Genomic DNA, 19,740 nt, shown 5'->3' with positions numbered 1-19,740 from the left:
TTATTGGAAAAAAGCTGAATGCAGGACATTTAGGGTGACCCAAGAAACTAATACAAGAAGAAGAACAAAACCATTAAATATAGGACATGTCCTGTATATACAGGATACCTGGCAAGCCTGCTCCTTAGGGTATTTCCACCCCTGAAATTCTACCATACCTATAAGTAGTGTTTTCAGCTAATGCTAGTAGACTCAATTAATTTCATTCTCATGCCAATTAAATTAACTGGAGCCTTTGCTGGAAAATTGATGATAAGTCTAAGGTCCATACTATGTACTTGAAAATAATAAAATTAAACAAAATAAATTTGGGCTTCAGGTACAGTATGATCCAGGAGGTAAAAAAGTTTTTCATCTTTTTTAATGCACTTCTGCTGTCCATGTTGGCTTCAGATAGCAGTAAGATGGCTAGTAACTCCAGGCATATATCCTCCCAGTTTCTAATCCAATTAAAAAAAGAATGCTTCTACTCAACTGAAAAAATACATGATCTAATTTTCATTGGTCAGAATTCCACTTCATCCTCTTATCTGGGCAAATTATTAGGTCAGGGGAATCATGTGTTCTGAGTGGACATATCTGGGTCATGTGTACACCCTTGGAGCCAAGGTTGGAGTCAGTTTTACCCAAAGCATGTGGACTGAACATGGGGTGTGGAGATGTTTCTCCAGAGGAAAATTTGTGCTCTGTAATGAAAAGAAGGGATAAAATGGATGTTGGATAGCCAAAAAAAAACCCTCCCCCTCAACAAGCAAGTAAACAAAAACAGCAAATATAGACTGCATTCAGGGTCTTTTAGCAAGAGAAAGATGTCGCAGCTTGGAGAAATCAGCACCAAAATAGGACGAGGAACACGTCCATGACTTCCGATAAAGAATTCCTGAATCCAAGCGTGGACTCATTGCTTCAGATTTTAAGATTACAGAATTGTCAAAGAATCATGCTTTTGCATAAAGTTTTTAAAGTTGCTAGTACTTTTTTTTCAAAATCATAATAGCTTTCTTGTTTTATTCTGATAATTAAGATAATATATGCATAAAGGGTTATAGGGCAAAATAAAACTCACCAACAGTCCCACCGTCCAGAGATAACTCTTGTCAGCGTCTTGCTATAATTATCCGGATATTTTTCGTATGTGTGTGGGGGCTACAGGTAAAATATTTAGTTAAAAATAAAATCGAACTTAAAGTTACATTATTACCTTTTTAAATTTGATGATACATTCTGAACGTCTTATCATATTAGTAAATATGAGTTTAAAAAATTATCATTTTAAGGCTGCATACATTTGAACAAAATTACCATAATTGTTTAACCACAGTTCCAGTAATTCAATTGCTCATGATTATAAGCAATACACTGATCAATATCCTTACCTGTACATATTTCTCTATTATCTAATGGTTTCTTGTGACTAGATTCCTAGAAGTGGAATTGATGTGCTAACAATTAGGTACGCCTTAAATGTTTCGACATGTGTTACTGAAATGTCCTCCAGAAGGTCGTGCCTGTGCTGGGCAAGGTTGCCAGACACAATACAGGAGGCTCGGCTAATTTGAATTCCAGGTAAGCAGTCAATAATTTTTTGTATAAGAATGTCCCAAATATTGCAAAACCATCTGACATTCAAATTTAACTGTGGATCCTGTATTTTTATTTGCTCAACCTGCAACTCAGACTAGGTCTAAACCTCAGGTCATGAACCCACTAGTGGCCCTGCAGCTTCGCTGCTGGGCTGGGAGCCCTGTGCCTCAGGTCTGGCCACCTTTGAGCATCAACAGCCATTCCCTCCGAAATCTGGCCGTCTCCAGGGATGCTCCCATCTGGTGGTGAGTGGGTCCCTGTTCTTCCCCTGCTGCTGACCTCTGAACTTCTCTCTGTGCCCTCACATGACCCTTCCTCCATCTGCTCAGAGGGCAAGCCAGCGAGCTCTAGTGTCTCTCCCTCTTGTATAAGGACACCAATCCCATAGGACCAGGCCTACCGCTATGGCCTCATTTAAGCTTAATTACTTCTGTAAAGGCCAATCTCCAAGTATAGCCACACTGGGGGTTGGGGCTTCAGCACGTGAATTTTGAGGAGACGTGAACATTGAGTCTATAACACAGATCCTTAAAGTTGTTCTTTTCTTGTTCCTTTCAAAGACCCTCAAGGAGTTCAGGCTTCTGGAAAACAAAACAGGCAAGCTCGGCTTGTGAATAGAGTAATAAAATTTGTCAGTTGAACTCAAAAGCTTCAGGAAAAACTCAATGTGAAGATTTATAACCTTAACAAATTGAGTATTTATTTATCAAAGCAATATGTCTTCTAAATAATCTTTTCAACACACAAAAGCCACTTGTAGGAACATAAAAAGTGCACACTGACATATATGTAAATATGCGTAAGAAAAGACTGGAAGTGTATCAGTAATAGTAACAGCCACAGCTTCCAGTCACTGAACACTGCCGTATACAAACCTTGCCTTCAGTCCTCACTCTGTGAGCCCACTTCAATTATTATTTCCTTTTGTCAAGTGAGAAGTAACCAAGTGAGTGACGGGCTGAGAGCAGCTCCCGGTGACCCCAAAGGCGATGCGTTTTTCTCTGGGTTGAAGGGAAATGTGTGATTTTCAGTTTCTTTTTGATAGTTTTCTGCAGTGCCTGAATTGTTTACAATGAATGTGTATGTTTTAGGATCAGAAAAAATTATTTCCATCTTGAAAAGTGATAATGAATGGTTATAGAAAGTGAGAGGCAAACAGACAGAAGAAGCCGCCTGCTCTGAGTGAGTGTTTATGGCACCCTACCAGCTCTGGATTAGGTTGGGAGGGGCCACTGTTAATGTGATGGGAATTAAATACTATCTTGTTTAATTTGAATTTTATCGATGATTGTAATTTACTTGCTCTTAAAGATCATGGTGGAATATTTTCAGCCATAAAAAGAAGGAAATTCTGCCATTTGTGACAATATGGATGGGCTTGAGGGCATTAAGTGAAATAAGTCAGACAGAGGAAGACAAATACTGTATGATCTTATTCATACGAGGAATTTAAAAAAAACAAGAACAAAAAAATACTGAACTCATGGAAAAAGAGATCAGATTTGTGGTCAGCACCCGTGGGGGGCAGGCGCAGGGGATGGACGCAGGCGATCAAAGGTCCACACTTGCGGTTATAAGATACATCAGTGCTGGGGATGCGACGCACAGCGTGATGACTCCGGCGAACACTGCTGGACGGGGTATTTGGAAGTTGTTAGGAGGGTAAATCCTAAGAGATCTCATCACAAGGAAAAATGAATCTTTTTTCTCTTTTTCTGTCTGTATGAGATGATAACTGAACTCATTGTGGTAATCACTTACAATACGTGTAAGTCAAATCACCATGCTCTACGCCTTAAACTTGCACAGTGCTGTATGTCAGTTATGGCTCAACAAAACTGGACAAAAGAGACTGTGCGGAACACTGAGCCTTGAGAGAGCCCTGGCGCTTTTCCCGTGGCGTCTGCAGGCCCAGCTGCAGCCCTACACTTGTGGAGGCCGCTACTCCACCTCTCGGGGAATGCACAGGGCTTGGTGACATACCCCGGAGGAGCCGAAAATTCTCCCAAGTTCAAGGTTTCCGGGAATGCCAAATTCCACATCACTCACGGAAATGGCAAGAATGGTTGGGAAACAATTGTTGAGCCTAACTCCGACAACGGTGACAAGAGCAGCGAGTGTAGACGAGATTGAGTGGTCAGTGGTTAACAGTGGGTGCAGCAAGAGGCAGGATCGCCCAGATTCTGGTGCCAGCCTTTCCCTGCTGATGTGGCACGGCCCAGCTCTGGGCAGTGACCCCCAATAGTTATTGACAGAGACCGGTTTGGGGGGCAAAGGAAGGGATGTTTTAAAAATATACACAGGGGATTCTCCAATTTAGTTGTTCACTTGTGTTATATTACAGACATAAAAAATTCAGGCTCCCCATGACTCCTGCAGCTTGTGTCTGAAGGGGAGTTAATGCAAAGGAAGGCAACCCAATAGCCTTATTTTTTAGAAGGAACTTTAATGAATATTTGGTGTGTTATAAAATTCTGAATAAGTAGAAAGAAGAAAATGGATGAATTTAAACTTGTTTTACCAAGCAAAGGGTTGATTTAATATTGGATTATTAGGTGCTCCCTAATTGCACAAGAAGTGTAAACAAGTGGTGCTCAGTATTAGATGTTCCAATTTAGAAGCCCCTCGTGCCCTATCTTATGCTGGACTTGGAATTTTGTGCATTAACTGACAAATGGTCCATCTCATGGTGGCTCTGTGAGCTGGCCAGTGTCCCATCTTTTCTGCTCAGTATGTATGTGCAATAATTTGGCCACTTTTGTTGCCTTTTTTGCCCTTATTTTATAAAAATCAAGGGAAAACAGAGAAATCTACAGCACAAAGCTTAAGTGTTAAACTGAATAGAGTTGGGACAAGATAAAAATCATTAGGTTTGCCTAAAGTGCTAATCTTTAGCTTCAATCAGATGTTCACTGGAATTCAGCCAATTAAATCTGTGTTGAATCGTGAAAGAAGATAACATATTTAAAGATCATATGTGAAGTGCTAGCAATACATCGGGGATGACTGTGTCTAAAAAGCAAAGTGTAAGGAAGGATTTTGTAATGCTAGCTCTCCAGGATAGAAACCCCCTTCAACACATGATCTCCTGCACACTTTGCGTCAATACGCAATTTCAGAAATTATATGTGAAAATGGGAACTGGAAGTGTAGAGAGGAGTGAGTGGCAGGGCTTTAAAAAAAGCATGCAGTCTCCGAGCCCGAGAATTTTAGAGTAGTGACGAGACAGATGAATAAATGTTATTCACACCCAGGTAGTACAGAGTGCTTATTGTGGTAGTAAATGTAGTGTTTCAACAAATTATTCAATAGACATTTACTGAGCTCCTACTATGTATAATGATAAGTGAAACAAATGATTTCCTCCTTGAATGGAGCTTGAGTGTGTGTGCGTGTGCCTGTGCGTGTGTGTGTGTGTGTGTGTGTGTGTGTGGTGTGTGATGATGGTGGGGGTGGAGACACATGTTAATCCAATAAGGCCAGATGTAAAACTGCAACTGTGACCAGTGTTACAAGGTACAGATATGCACATACCTGTGTTGTGAGAGCCGAAAATAGGGGACTTGACTGAATGACTTTTTAGCTGGTATTTGAATGATCAGCAGGAGGTAAATAGACAAAGGCTCTGGAAACAGTATTCCAAGCAGAGGGAACAGCATGTCCAAAGGCCCTGTGGTGGGGTTAACATGGTGAGAACAAGAGACTGGGGTGGCAAGGGAAAGGGCAAGCATGGAGTGAGGTTGGAGGCTTAAGAGCTTTATCTTTAGCCCAGGAGCAATGGGATGCCATGGGCCTGTTTTAAGCAAGTGGCAGTGGTGCGATAGGATCAAATTTGTGTTTGAAAATATCAGGCTGACCACAGTGTAATGGATTGGATGGACTGAATGGATGCAGGTGGACATTACAAAACTTTTGCCAACGTCCAGGTGAAAGATGGCACTAGGGTGATAGTGACGGGGATAGAAAGAGGTGAATGGGCTGGAGAGCTGTGGGGAGGCGAGAGCCTCAGGCCTCGGGGATGGGTTGGAGGTGGTGGGTTAGAGAAAAGGCGGTGGATGAGAGGGAGAGGAAGGCTTCTCAGATTAATAACACAAAAGAACAGGAAGTCCAGCCATCACTTCCTTTTGATATGGGGATGACATGTGATTTGGGTGGGGGGGTGGAAACAGTGAGCATATTTTAAAAATCATTTGAATTTTTATTAAAGTAATACATACGCACGGTTTGAAAAGCTGAATAGTCCAAGGCTTTTATGGAAGACCAACAGCCCCAGCCCGGCTCGTTACCAGGTCCGTGGAGCCCACCACCCTCACTTATCTGAGCAGTTTGTTTCTCGTGTCTACCTTTGTTTTCCTCAGGAAAGGCTTACATTGCTATTTCTTGATTTCTCTTTTCATTTAACAAATATTTATAAAGCTCCTGCTTCGTGCTGGTCACTCAGCACGGGTACATTAGTGGACAAACGATGGATACAGGTAGGGGACAATATTCCCTGCCTTAAACAGAGCTTTCCCTGCAGTGGGGGAATAAGCGAACGTTTAAATAAAATGTCACCGTCACCATCTCGTTATATAGAGGTGGTGCTCCATGGAGAGATGGCTAAGAACAATATGGAGAAAAATGAGCATCCATGGGGATGATGGACGGAATGTGGGGGAAGAAATGCAATATTAAATACAGGAGTGGAGGAAGGGAATGACCTTACTGAGAAGGTGGCATCTGAGCACAGACCTGAGGGATGGCAGAGGGAGCCCTGTGGGTGGGTGGAGAAGGGCATTCTAAGCAAGGAAACAGCAAGTGCAAAGGCCCTGAGGTGGGAAAACATGTGGTGTAACTGAGGAGCAGAACAGCAAAGAGGCCCTTATTGCTGGGGCAAGGTGGATGAGGGGGAGCTGTAAGGGATAAAATCAGAGCACTGAGGTGGGGCAACGTGATTGTGCGGGGCCTTGTGGGCTGCTGTGGGGACTTTGACTTTGCCCTGGGTGATGGGACATTACCGCTCATCTTTGTCTGAAGCACTTTCTCTGCTTCAACATAATTTTTCAGTTAAATCAGCGTTCGGTGGTTATGTCATCACTATCAAATGTTATTTTCTGCATTGCCAAGCAGTATATTATGGTAAAGTTCATTTAATCTCCTTTAAACATTTTGTTAAAAATTGCCTCATTTTCTTCACCTGCTTAATTTTCTGTGTACCTTGTTTGAAATTCTTTCCAACCTCTCCCACAGAGTTGGAAAACCCATCCAAACACCATTTTCCATGTGGTCAAATACATCAGGCTCTCTATTAGTTCCTTTTTTTCCCCTCTGGTGCCTTCCCTTCTGGAGCCTTCCACTCTCCCACTCCAGTCTTATCTGCTGCCTCTCTGCCTCCTTGCAGCTTGTGTCCTGGGCATTCATTTCCCTTCTCTCCCACATTGGGTCTCTGTTTTCCTGCACCACACGTTCTCTTCTTTGTTGGTTTGTTTCTTCTTTTGGTGGGGCAAATCCTCCAGTAGTTTTCTGAGAAAGGGTAAAGGGGAGGTACATTTTTGAAGCTTTGCGTGCCTAAAAATGCCTTTAGGCATGTTTAATGGAGTTCAGTTCTCGAACTCCGTTAATGATTGGGTGGATGTTAAGATGCCGGGATGGACATCATTTTTCTTCAGACTTCTGAAGGCTTTGCTCCACTCTGTCCAAGCTTCCAATTGTTCTGTGAGAAGTCGATGCTTTTCTGATTTCTTTGTGACATTTGGCATTTTTTTCCTTCTGGAAGTTGTTGACATCTTCTCTCTGTCCCCGGTGCTTTGCAACATCACAGCTATGTATCTTAGGATGCGTGTGTTGGGTATGGAGTTGCTAGATGAAACAGAGGACCCCCCCGTTAAATTTGAATTTCAGATAAACTGCAAGTAATTTTTGCAATATTTAGGACACACTTTTACTAAAAGATTATTCATTGTTTATGAAATTCAAATTTAACTGGGTGTCCTCTTTTGTTTTTGTTTGTTTTTGCTAAATCTGGAAACCCTAGAACTTGGGCTTTTCAATTTGGAGACTCCTGTCTTCCAGTTTAGGGAAATTTTCACATATTATTCCATTTCCTTTAAGCTAAAATATTAGTCAAAGCTTAAAAAAGATAAAATATTTCAACAGGGCTTATAACCAAAAATGAGAGTCCCCAGCTTCCTCCCTTTCCATCCCCATCTTGCACCTTCCAGAAATAATCTCTTTCAACTCTCTAGCTCTTTCTTCTAGACTTGCCACTGTATTTCTCAATAATGCACTTTCATTGCTTTTTTGTCTTATTTCTTAAGTCTTAGAAAATTCAGCCTCCTCCTCTGGAAGATCAGGGTTTAGCTTTCTTACACCATCCGCCATGGCTCTCCACAGTAGAGACGCACGTGCTTCTCAACCCATGCCAGTGTAAGTGTCACAATACTTATTCACTCATATTCAGTCCTACTTTATTAAGACTGTAAATATTATTCCTCATTGAGCCATGTAGTGTGCTGTGCTGTGATTAAATTTCCCTCCTTGCGCTATTTTTCATTTTCCTCTGGAGTTACTCAATACCTTCTTTTTCATTGCTTAATTTTCTTTGTACCTGTCACTGTTTGATACCCAAAAGGAGAATGGGGCTCAGTAGACGTCTCACTGGACGTGTAAATCTCTTTCTACTATCTGCTGACACACCAGGCTGTCTTTCCCATCATCCCAACTGCCTGGGCCCCTCCATCCTCTGCTCCAGTGTGGTCTGGGCGCATTGCACACCTACCGTCCTGGCACAGCCCTTCACTGGTACCCAGGGATTCCCCTCACGGCTCTGTGACAGGTGGTTTCCAGCTTGAATGAGTATAGCATTTTGGGTTGAAAACCCCCTCATTGGCTTCCAGCTTTTTATGTTTTGCTTTTGGTAAAATCTGCTGCCATCCTAATTCCCAAGTTTCAGGCGGCGGCTGTGCCTTCATGTAGGTCTATTTTTATCCATTTTCACGGGCATTCAGTGGGCACTCTGGGTCTGGAAATGCTTGTTTTTCAGTTCTTGAACATTTTCTTGAATTATCTCTTTAGTGGTTTTCTTCCATTCTTTTTTGGTCCGTTCTCTTTTTCTAGAACTCCTGTTAGTCAACTTTGGATCTCCTGGACTGGTTCTCAAATTTCTGTATTCTAAGGACAAACCCTCCTCTGTGTGTCTCGTCCACACTTACACTATATTCACAGCACTACTGGTCACTAAACGTGTGTGTGGGAAGTTTCCCAAACCAAGCAGTTCTCAAGATTTCCAAATACCAGCTGGGTGTCCTACAATCTACCTCAATTCTGACAGCATCTACCTAGACATAGCATCAGATCCCACGAGTTAAGGGCTCAGTCCCACGAGACTGCTCCTCTCCCCACTTCAGACGCCAGTCAAAAGTCCAGGTGGTTACCTGGGCTTCTGACCTGCCTGCTATTGATCTGAGGTTTCCATAATCCTCTCCTCAGGTTCAATTAATTTGTTAGAGCAGCTCACAGAACTCAGGAAAAGTTTGCTTACCAGATTATGGATTTATTATGAAAGAATATAGTTCAGGAACAGCCAGATGGAGGAGATATATGGGGCAAGGTATGTGGGAAGGGGCCCGGAGCTCCCATGCCTTCCCCCAGGTGCATCATTCTCCCAGCAACTCTACATGGTCACCAACTCAGAAGCTCTCCGAACCCCGTCCTTTGAGTTTTTAGGGAGGCTGCATTTCATAGGCATGGCTGATTAAATCATTGGCCATTAGCAGTTGATTCAACCTCCAGCTCCTCTCCCCTCCCTGGAGGTGGGGGAAGGTAGGGTGAGTCCTTGGGTGGGACTGACGGTTCCAACGCTCTAATCCTGGTTTGTTCCCCTGGTAACTAGGCCCCATTCTTAGGGGCTTTCCAAAAGTCACCTCATTAACATAAATCTAGGTGTGATTGAAAGGGGCTTGTTATGAGTAACAAAAGGCACTCATTTCACCTTTATGGCTCTGAAGCCACTTTAGGAACTTAGGACAGAAACCAAATATTATAACAAAACATGCCCCTGTTGCTCTAATGCTCAGGAAACGACTTGGGATTTGGGAGCTGTTAGCCAGGACCCACGGAGGAAGATCAAATATCTATTTCTTATTGTAATTCACAATATCACATTTACCTTTACTCTTTTTCATTATACTTTGTCGTACTTTCTGGGACATTTCCTCAACTGTATCTTCTAAAACTTCTGTTTAAGTTTCGTTTTGGCTATCATACTTTTAATTTCCAAAAATTCTTTTCTTCTCCTTGGATGGTTGCTTTTTTATAGCAGCCTGTTCTTGTTTCATGGATAAAGTATTCCATCTGATTCAACCAAGGATTTTTAATATTTTTGAAGATTTTTTCCCCGTCTCTGGCATTTTGTTTCCTCTGAGTTTCTGTCTTCGGTCTGTTTTGACCTATTGGAACCTTTCCCAGATGTTTGTGGTTTGAGGATAGCAGTTCATTTTCAAGAGTGAAGAGCTAAAAGGCTGACTGGAAGCTCTGGTCTGTGGGGCTTAACGAGTGGAGAGTTCACCGGAGGGCGATGAGGCGAGACCAGGACATCTGGCTGGGGACCTCTAGATGTCAGTGTCTCTAGGCATTTTCGCTTGGAAGCCTTTGGTTTCTCCAAGGAAGAATTCAATTGCCTGCCTGATTGTGTTCGAGGAGCAGAGCAGGGGAGGTGTCAGACCTTGCTGTTCAGGATGCAGTCACTCCGTCATTACGAATAACCCCCTATTTTCAGTATGGTGCCACATCCCTGTCGTACACAATGATCCATGACCTTGAGTCCAGCCCTGTCTGTCAAGCTTATTCTTAAAGTTCCCCTCTTTTGCTGGGATGGCAGATGGCTGGGTGTTTGGCTTTATGGGCTTGGGAAGGAGACCTGGAAGGTATATCTAACTGCCACCACTTTTTAGCCCTGCCCCTAGACCCTGCTTCTGTGGTACCTGGTGCCTCCAGCTCCTGAGCTCCAAGGGTTCCCTGGGGGTAAATCATCATATCCCCTTGGCCCCTCATCTGCAGGCACTCAGGTTTCAAATCTTCCCCTCTTCTAAGCAGATGTTGTGTCCCCGATGGTGTTCTGTCATCTACAAATTGGCTTTTAGTTATATTTCATCCACTAGTGTGATGTTTTTGTCTTTGTAACTTTATCTCCCTTGCCCCCTTTAAAAATTTCCCTTACTGTTATTTTAGTAGGGTTTCAGGAGGGAGCAAAAAAACAAAAAAACCCCATGCTTTTAATCTGCCACTTTTAACTCTAGGTCAGATGGGCTTCCCTCATGCTGTTTCTTTGGGCTGACGTGAAAAGCATCATGAATTCCCTGAGAACACGGAGGAGCTGTGGGTGGGACGTGTGGGCGGCCCTGGGATAGAGCGCACGGGGTGTGGTTGCATTCGTATGCTGAGCACTGAGCCTCATGCAGACCTTGGCCTTTGGGAGTTGTGTCCAGACGCCTGACACGGCCCATATTTGGATGCGGCAGTGCTTGGACGGGGTCCTCCCCAGTCATGAGTGTATGAGGAGAGCAATCAGTTTTCTGCTCCCTGCTCTTTGAAACAACAAGAACTCCACTTTGACCCTTTGCTAAAGTATCATCTTTCACTTGATGACCGTTGGGATTTCACAGGGAAACAAAGGTTTTTGTTTTGTTTCACTTCGTTTTTCAGTACTTTGCGGAAGTTATTGCAAATGGACGAAGGCCATGGAAAGCCCTTGTGTGATGTCCTGTGAGCCTGAAGCTAGATGGTCAGTGACACCTGGCTGCGAGGCAAACGCTGGTGCCGGGACTCCAGGCTTTCCGTATGCTTTTGGGTCTTAGTAAAATACAAGCTACTCCACGTTATGGACCCTGGGGCTTGCTCCCAAATAATTGAAATTACCCATATTAAATTTTTTTGTTACACAGGAGCTTACTGCAGAGGCACAATAATATCTACTGGTGTTTCTGTAAGTCTTTATCTTTTCCAAAGCAGCTTCACAAACATCTGGTCCTCGTGGCAGCCCTAGGAAGCCTGGAACACACCTCATCATGCTCATCCCTGTTTCACATTCGTGGAGACAGAATTGCAGGCAGTTACTGGCTTTGTTTATTTTCAGCCCAACCCCGGCCTGCTCTTGGAGTGGTTTTTGGTAGCGACAGACACGCAGCACACGGGGATGGCTCAGGGGCCTGACTTTCTTTGCTCAGGGCATAGGAGAGCAGACGTTGAACACTGGACTTTGGGCCCCAAATCTCACATACTTTCCAGTAGAAAAAAATTATGTATAGTATCTCGTGGGACACACTGTAAAGGAGCAGGAAATCAGGAGAGAGATCAGTCATGGTGCGATGGCCAGAGAGGCCCGTGCAGGTGTGGGGCTGGGCTGGGCCTAGAGGATGGTGGGACTGAGGAATGTGGGAGGGAGAACAAGAACATTCTGGAGGTGCATAAGGAAGGAGGCCGGCCGTGGCAGGAGCTCTTTCCCGGAGGGAGGATATGCCTGGCGTGTGCTGAGGGTCCGAGACGGGCCTCTGGGACCACGGTGGACAGTGCTGGGTATGAGACGGCAGTGAGCCCAGCTGTGTAGACTGTATGAGGGGCCTGGAGGTTGAGTAAATTGCTTGGACTTGATTCTTGGGGGACTAATGGGCCACCAAAGATAGAGAATTAAGGCAGTATATAAAGACAACCTCTGCAGGAGTGGCTTCAGGTTGCTTGTGCTTGACAGAGGCTGACGCGTTTGAGGGGCCCATGTAGGGCCTGTGTCATGCAGGTTTGGCTTGAGCAAACCAGACAGCCCAGAAGTAGAGGCTGGGTGGGGACCACTAGGCAAATACCAGAGGAGCTGGGCGCAGAAGCCAGAGGGCATTCCTGTTTCTTGGTCCATTCCTCGCGCAGCTCACCCTCGTATCACTAACTACACTTCCTTTTGTTCTGATTCCTCCCTGGCAGGGAAAGGCTGGCACAGAGGTCCAAGCAAGGAGACCTACACATACATTTCTGATAGCGGCTGGACAGAGAGGGCCCGGACCCTCAGCTTCTCCAGAAGACGAATGAGACCCCTCCTTGGGCCTGACACCCCTGCGGTGACCTCCCAGAAGCAGTGGCCAGGCTAGAAAAAGCTGAGGTCTGACCCACCGGCGTTAAAGATGGGGCCCAGGATGTTGGGGTGAGGCTGTAGGGGGAAAGGGAAAGCTGGTGATGTGGGCAAAAGAGAGCAGGTCTGGGAGGTCAGGGGTCAAGGGATGCCAGAAAGTGCATGGCTGTGCTACAGACCCACCCAGGAAAAGGATTGTTGTGGAAGACTAACGAATAAACATATGGAAAGTCTCAGAGGCTGTGTGTTTCACTGTGTGAAAGCATCAACAGCTAAGTTAAGCAGACAAGTCAAGTAGTTGTGACAAAAGCAGGCTCATCCAGGATGCCAGAGCACCAATCGCTTCCCAGGCGCCACCCACGGATCATCAGAAAAAGCGCTTGATTACCCTCTGCAGTGACCGCACCCTGGACAGGGGACGTTCTCCAAGAAGCAAGATGTGTAACCCACGGTCTAGGAGTTGTCTGCCTCTTACATATACACGCCTGTGGGCAAATGTGAAGGTCAGAGCGGCATTTCCCAAGGCCCACCCAGGGCCTGGGTGATGCTGTGTGTGGGCCTCCCAGGAGAGGGAAGGGCTTCTTTCTTGTGTGTAACCCACATGGCTCTTCTTGTTGTTGACAGCTCTTGGCTCCTGGCCTGTCCTCAGGGGGAGGAGAGCAAGGGCACTTCTGCAGAGGGGAGCCCCTCCTTCTCACCGCTTCCCTCCCTCCAGCATCCTTCCAGGTGTTCTGCAGGGGCCAGCTCCCACTAGAAGCCGCTCTCATCCAAGTATCTTTTCCTCTTGGTGGCAAAGCACATCAGGCTGATTTTCTTGTCCAGAATTTACTTTCCTAATGAGATGTTGCTGGGGTTACAATCTGCTTTCATGCCCAGACCCTCCCAGAAATGTTCTGAGTGCCTGGGCTTCGCTGCCACACTGCAGAAGTCTCAGCAGCAGGGACCATATTCTTAGCCACGTGCCCACCTGTGTCCAGCAGAGCACCTGACAGAACTTCACTCATAAAACGTCTGGTGAGCGAGTGAGTGAGGACGTGGATGAAGGAGGGTTGGCTCTGGTTAATACACGCAGTTAGAACACTTACAGCGAATCAGCAAGGACTCACACATTGTTCACACCAAGTGAAGGTGGTTGTCAAGGATCCCTGCAACACACACACACACATGTGCACACACATACACCCTTTTCTCTCCCAAGCTTCTCTTCTTACTTAAGAAATCCCATAACTCTGACATCCCCCGTGAAGGTCTGTTTCCCAAGCTGTGTCTATCATTCATTTGTTCTTTCATGCAACAAGTGTTCACTGAGTGCCTACTGTGCGCCAGGCCAGTGAATAAACCAGCGAGAACCCGTGCCCTGTGAAGGTTAGGTGCTGGTCAGGGAGACAGGCGATCGGTACTATAAATAACTAAAATATATTGTTTGCTAGATGAGTATAAATACAAGAGGAAATCAAGAAAGGGGGCTATGAAATACAGCAGCGGGTTGTGGAGATCAGCTTAAAGTGGGGAGACAGGGAAAGCCTGACCTTGAAGGTGATGTCTGAGTAAAGGACAGAGGTCAGGAGGGATCCAGGGAGGCACCTGGAGGGAAAGCTTCCAGGCAGAGGGAACAGCAAGTATGAGTGCCCTGAGGTGGGTGCACCGCAGGCACGTTCCAGGAACAAGAAGGAGCAGGGTGGCTGGAGGGCGATTGAACAAGCAGGAGAGGAGCAGGAGATGAGGCCGGAGACCAGCTGGGTGGCAGAAGGCGGGGCTGACCAGTCAGGGTCTGAAAAGACTTTGCTGCTTGTGCTCGGAGTTGGAGGGGAAGCCGTTCCTCCATGGTTCTGAGCAGAGAAATGATACGAGTGGTCTTAAATTTTAACAGGATTACCAGTTAGGAGGTTGTTTGAATAACCTAGGTGACAGCAGATGGTGGTTGGGTCAGGCTGTCAACAGCGGGAGTGGGGAGAAGTGGACAGATTCTGGATAATTTTAAAGGGAGAGCCAACAGGAGAAACTGGAGTGGCGTGTGAAAGGAAGAGTGAAGGCAAGGGAAACTTCCAGGCTGTGGGTCTGAGGCCACCCTTTCTGGTGGCTGCTGGAGGCCTGGTACCCCCAGCCCAGAGGCTGACCTGTGGGACACCCCTCACCCAGCTAAGCCAGCTGTGCCGCCCAGCTCCTCCTCCAACTCAGCAGGCCCAGAGGAGTGAGACCCTGCCCCCCGGCCCCACGTCCTTCTCTGGCCAAAGCCAGTGGGAGGGCGACAGCTGTGGTCGCCTCTGCCCGGGCTGTCGTCCTGACCCCCAGTCCAGGAGGGACTGTGTCTGAGTTTCCATGATTCATTCTCAGTCTCTCACTCTTCTCCCCTCCATGCATCCACCCCCTGATTCTATCCACCAGCCTCTGCAAGTTCCTCACCCTCCCCGCTCAAACTAGAGCAGAGAAGCCTGCTTGCCAGCCAAGTGACAGAGCACCAACAGCAAAGTGCCCGGGGAACTTTCCAGCACCCTCCGACCAGGAGACTGCCGTCCGAGTCACAGAGCAGTAAAAAGAGATCTTCTGGAAGATTCTCTTTCCACTCAGCCTGTTCCTGGGAAAGTTGGGAACATGATTGAAACTGACTACAGCTGGAAATGACAGGGGAGGTATAGTCACATCCCAGTGGAAACCAAACCGAAATGGGAAGCAGAAGACCAAAATACCCCAAGGCAGGGACAATGGGGAGGGCAAAGGTGGGGTGCATGGAGTGCACCAGCAGCAGAACCCCAGACCAGTCTGGGAGAAGAAGAAAAACCAGGCGGAGGTGGAGAATGCATCTGTCATGGCTCCTAGGGAGGGACCATGGAGGCCTTGGCCAGAGTGGATGGATAAAGGACAGCAGGAGGCCTGATGTCACAGGCTGCCCTCAGACTGTCCCTGCTCTCTGCCATCTGTCTAGCTGTGGAAGGCACCATTCCAGGGGTGACTGTTGTCTTTGTTTGTAGGTGACGCAGCAGAGGACCTATTTGCCGGGCCACCCTCAGGTGCCTCAGGCTGGTGTTAGGAGGATTCTGCTTCCTGAGCTCGGTTTGGCTGGCTGATGACTGGGGAGCTCCCTGGGCCATGGAACGGGAGAGAGATCTCAGTGCTGTCTATTGGCCCAGGTGTGTGGCAGCCATGATATGGTAGAGTGGGAAGAGTTTTGGGCTGAGAGTCTGGAGACCTGGGGGCCAGCCCCGGCCCTGCCGCTAGACTCACTATGTGCCGCACGTCAAGACGCTTCACCTCTGTACTCGCTAGTCGTCCATTTCATCCGGGACATGGAGAATTGGACCAATGATCTCTAACGTCTCTTCCCACTTGGTAATTCTGAGCTTTATCTCCATCAGGTGTGGGATTCTGATTCCCATTACGATGTATGTGGGTTTTTCCCACATCACCAAGCAAGCAAGGCGTCCTACAATTCAACTCAATTCTGACACTATCTACCTGGGGATAGCCTCAGGTCCCTCGGGTTAAAGGTCACACCAGTCTCCCCAAATCTCCACGTGTTCGCCAACCTGGAAACTCTCCAAACCCCGTCCTTTTGGAGTTTTATGGAGGCTTCATTCCAGAGGCGTGGCTGATGAAATCATTGGCCATTGGCGGCTGATTCAACCTCCAGTCCCTCTCCCGCCCCCAGAGGTCGGGGGTGGCACTGCAAGCTCCAATCCTCTAATCACTCGCTGGGTTCTCCTGGCAACCAGCCCCATCCTTAGGCGCAGTGCAAATGTCACCTCAATAACATAACAAAAGACACATTTATCACTCTCATCACTTAGGAAATTCCAAGCTTTTAGGAGCTCTGTGTCAGAAACAGGATGAAGACTAAATATATATTCCTTATTATTAATCACAATATCACAACCTGGGTATCCGAGGGTAGACTGACTTCCAGGTACACAATGATGGAGAATGAAACCCTCTCCTCTGGCCTGGGGAAATCCATGTTGATTCAGTTCTTACAACGCATCTACACTTAGTGGCAAGCAGTTATAATAGCCAAGTGACTTTGGCTCATTAGAATTATCTTGGTATCTGTGCAAGAATGGCCAGTTTATGGATTACCTGTGACACAGGTTGTCGTGATGATTACAAGAGTTAATATATAAGCAGAGTGTGTTGAACTGGGCCTGGCCGGTAGCGAGCATGTTTAAGTGCTAACCACCGTTACTATTATCATAACTCTTATGGGGTGGGTCATAGACATTCTTCTCCTGCTAACATAGAGTGGAATTCCTCAGCCTCATTTTCACGGGGCTCCACACTGAAGCCAACAGCCCCGATTGGAATCTTGGCCTGGCATCTTTGGCTCTGTGGGCCACAGAAGAGGATCCTTTCATCTCTCAGCTCAGTCTCAGGACACAAAGCCCACCTGGTGGTTGGGGCGGAATGGGAGAGGTCAGGACAAGGAGCGTCACGTGGTCGTGGTGAGAGCAAGGTGCAGTGATGTTCGGGAAAGTGTGTGGTGACTGTCAGGCTCCCTCCAAGCGTGGGAGGTTATGAGCAATGCTGTGGCTTGCTCCTGGATGAGCAATCGACTGTGAGACGGTGAGCTCATTTGAGAGCATCTTGGAGATGGTTGACCTGCACACCCCCTATCCCCACCCCCAACATATAGAAGGAAACAAGCCCCAGAGAAGAGAGAGGGGTTTGTACACAGTGTGACAGTGAGGCCTGCAGCCAGACATCAGAGTGCTTGTCTCCACAGCCGCAGCCTCCTGTGCTGGAGGTGATAGAGACAAAACAAGACAAACGCCTTCCTCCAAACTCTGTACATACTACTTGAGATGACATGTGTGAGAACCTTTGGGCCACACTCATCAGCTCCGTATCTTCCAGCAGGGGCCTCCTCCATGTAAGATTCAGAACCACCTTCCATTTCTGACAGCTCCACTAGAGGGAGCCACCATCACTTATATTTCTCCCACAGGCCCCATGGGAAACAAGGACCCTCAGAGCAGGCCTTGGGTGCCCAAGGCACCTCCTAGTTGGAAGAGTTCTTGACGCAGCACGCAGGTTATTCCACAGGGTCCTTGCTTGACCAGAGAAACTTGCCATGTGAATCCATTCAGAGCTGCAGTCTGCACTGCCCCTCCTCTGGGGAGGTCAGTCTTCCCCAGAGGTCCTGATGTGGCTGGATGTCCAGTGAATTGGGTTATGACCTGCCCCCGTTGTCTGTGCATGAGCACGAGGAGGTGCTATTGCAGCTGTAAACGCAGCTGCTCAGAGATCCTGGGAAGGCAGAGGAGAGTCGGGGTCTCAAAGGCCCCTGATGCCCTGGCCTGGGAAGTCAAGTGGGCAGCTTGAGGGGCCATTGCCTGTGGGGTGTCCCCAACCTCCTGGAGGAGGCAACGGAGCAGAGGGAAGCAACAGGGCACTGCCCTAAAAACTGCACACAGAGGCCTGCATCCTGGGGGCTTTTGCTAATTTGCTCTCTGTGGGGGGAAGTTATCTGTAGGGGCTAAGAGATGACACGGCAAAGAGATCAGGTGTCTTTTGGCGAAATGATTTTCCAGTTCAAATACTACTCAGTCACAGAGATTTTCTGGAATCTCACCAGGCTAAGAATGAGGCCGAATTATCTTGAACTCCTACCTGGAAATGGTACCTGGAGTTAAGGGGATGGAAGGATAGATGGCCATGCGCACAACCCTTCTCCTCCTGGGCAAGTCTTCAACTCTGGGCCTCGGTTTCCTCCTCTGTTAGGCAGGGAGTGGATTTCAATGATCTCCAAGATCCGTCCTGCAAGAGACAGTGTATGTTCAGTTTGTCCTTCTGCACTGCCGCTCATTTGTCACCAACTTTCTGCTTTCTGCAGTTTGAAGCTTGTTAAAAGTGGTTTCCCTCCCCCATGTAAGCATCTTTAAAAAATACCAGTAAAAATAAAATTAGATTGGCCTCTTAGAACCAGTCAGCTCATCAAAATGATTCCGAGCCCTCTGCGTTTAACAGTGTCAACAGTAATTGGTGCATTCACGGCAATAGGCTGGAAAGCTCCAAAAAGTAGGGCTAAGCTCTACACTTTCTACGTCAACAATCACTCATCTCCTGTCTAGTTTCTATTCTGGTTCTGCTTACCTTTGATGGGCTAGTGCCAGCTCCTGGGGGCTCTGTGAGGTTGCTTCCCATCCTGATGACAGCGTCCTCATTACTCGAAATTTCCAAGCACTGCTTAGTCTCTCAAAGATGCATCAGTGACTTAGACTCCATTCCAAACTGGATTTTGATGAAAAAGAAAGTGGATGACAGCGGGAGGGCGTGGGGGAGTTTCCTTAGAGGCAAACCTGGGAGAGGGTGTTCCTTATTCTAATCAATAGTGTATTGATTGGAATAACAAACATATTGATTAGAATAAGGAAGATGTGTCTTTTAGTTTTCTTTTTGTCCAATGCTTTAATAGTCAAGAAAGTTTTCTGGGCAAAATAGGAGTGAAATACCAGGGCATGTGTGATCTAAATCAGTCCTCATTCTTCATGTGGATCAGAATCACCCAGAGGACTTGTTAAAATGCAGATTCCTAGGCTCCGACTTACTCAGAGTTGCTGATTCAGTAGGTCTGAGAAGAAGCCCAAGAATGTGCATTTCTGTCCAGCTCCCAGGCAAGGCTGACACTGCAGGTCAGGACGCCACTTTGAATAGCACTGGCTGGAACGCAGTGATGACACCAGGTTGTCGTCTACATCCAGGGCAGCAAGCACTGTGCAGGTAATAACCTGGGGATTTTCGAGCATATAGGGAACAGTCAACACAATAGACGTGTGCACAGCTAAATCTCCAAGGAAACAGGGATGGTCCCTTTTCCCATTGTTATTAACAAGAATGTGGTAGTAACTAAAGCAGTGGCTAATTACCACCTTTGCAGGAAGCATCCCAGGCTAGTGCTAGGGAGCTTCTGGCCACTAGGCGGAGCCAGGACTGTTTTTTTCACAGGCCTGAGGGTCTGAGAAGAGGAAAAGTACTGAGGAGAAGGTGAGCAAGCCTTTCGGAAGACGCTGCGCTGCTCCGTGCCAGAGGCGCCGCACCCCGCTGCAGTCCTGGTGTGCAGAGACACCACGGAG

General features: G+C 46.8%; 1 protein-coding gene across 1 annotated transcript in view; it reads left to right on the top strand.

Moving 5' to 3' along the window:
- KCNA6 (potassium voltage-gated channel subfamily A member 6) overlaps positions 1-12,789 on the top strand; it is a 39,026-nt gene extending 26,237 nt beyond the window's left edge. Inside the window, exon 2 of the mRNA XM_046655615.1 lies at positions 12,532-12,789. The gene's annotated coding sequence lies outside the window, so the exon portion shown is untranslated. The remainder of the gene's footprint in view (positions 1-12,531) is intronic.
- Positions 12,790-19,740: the final 6,951 nt, after the last annotated feature.

Source organism: Equus quagga, chromosome 1 (assembly GCF_021613505.1).
Source record: "Equus quagga isolate Etosha38 chromosome 1, UCLA_HA_Equagga_1.0, whole genome shotgun sequence".
Taxonomy (NCBI): domain Eukaryota; kingdom Metazoa; phylum Chordata; class Mammalia; order Perissodactyla; family Equidae; genus Equus; species Equus quagga.
Note: the sequence above shows the minus strand (reverse complement) of the source record. Positions and strands in the feature narration are given on the sequence as shown.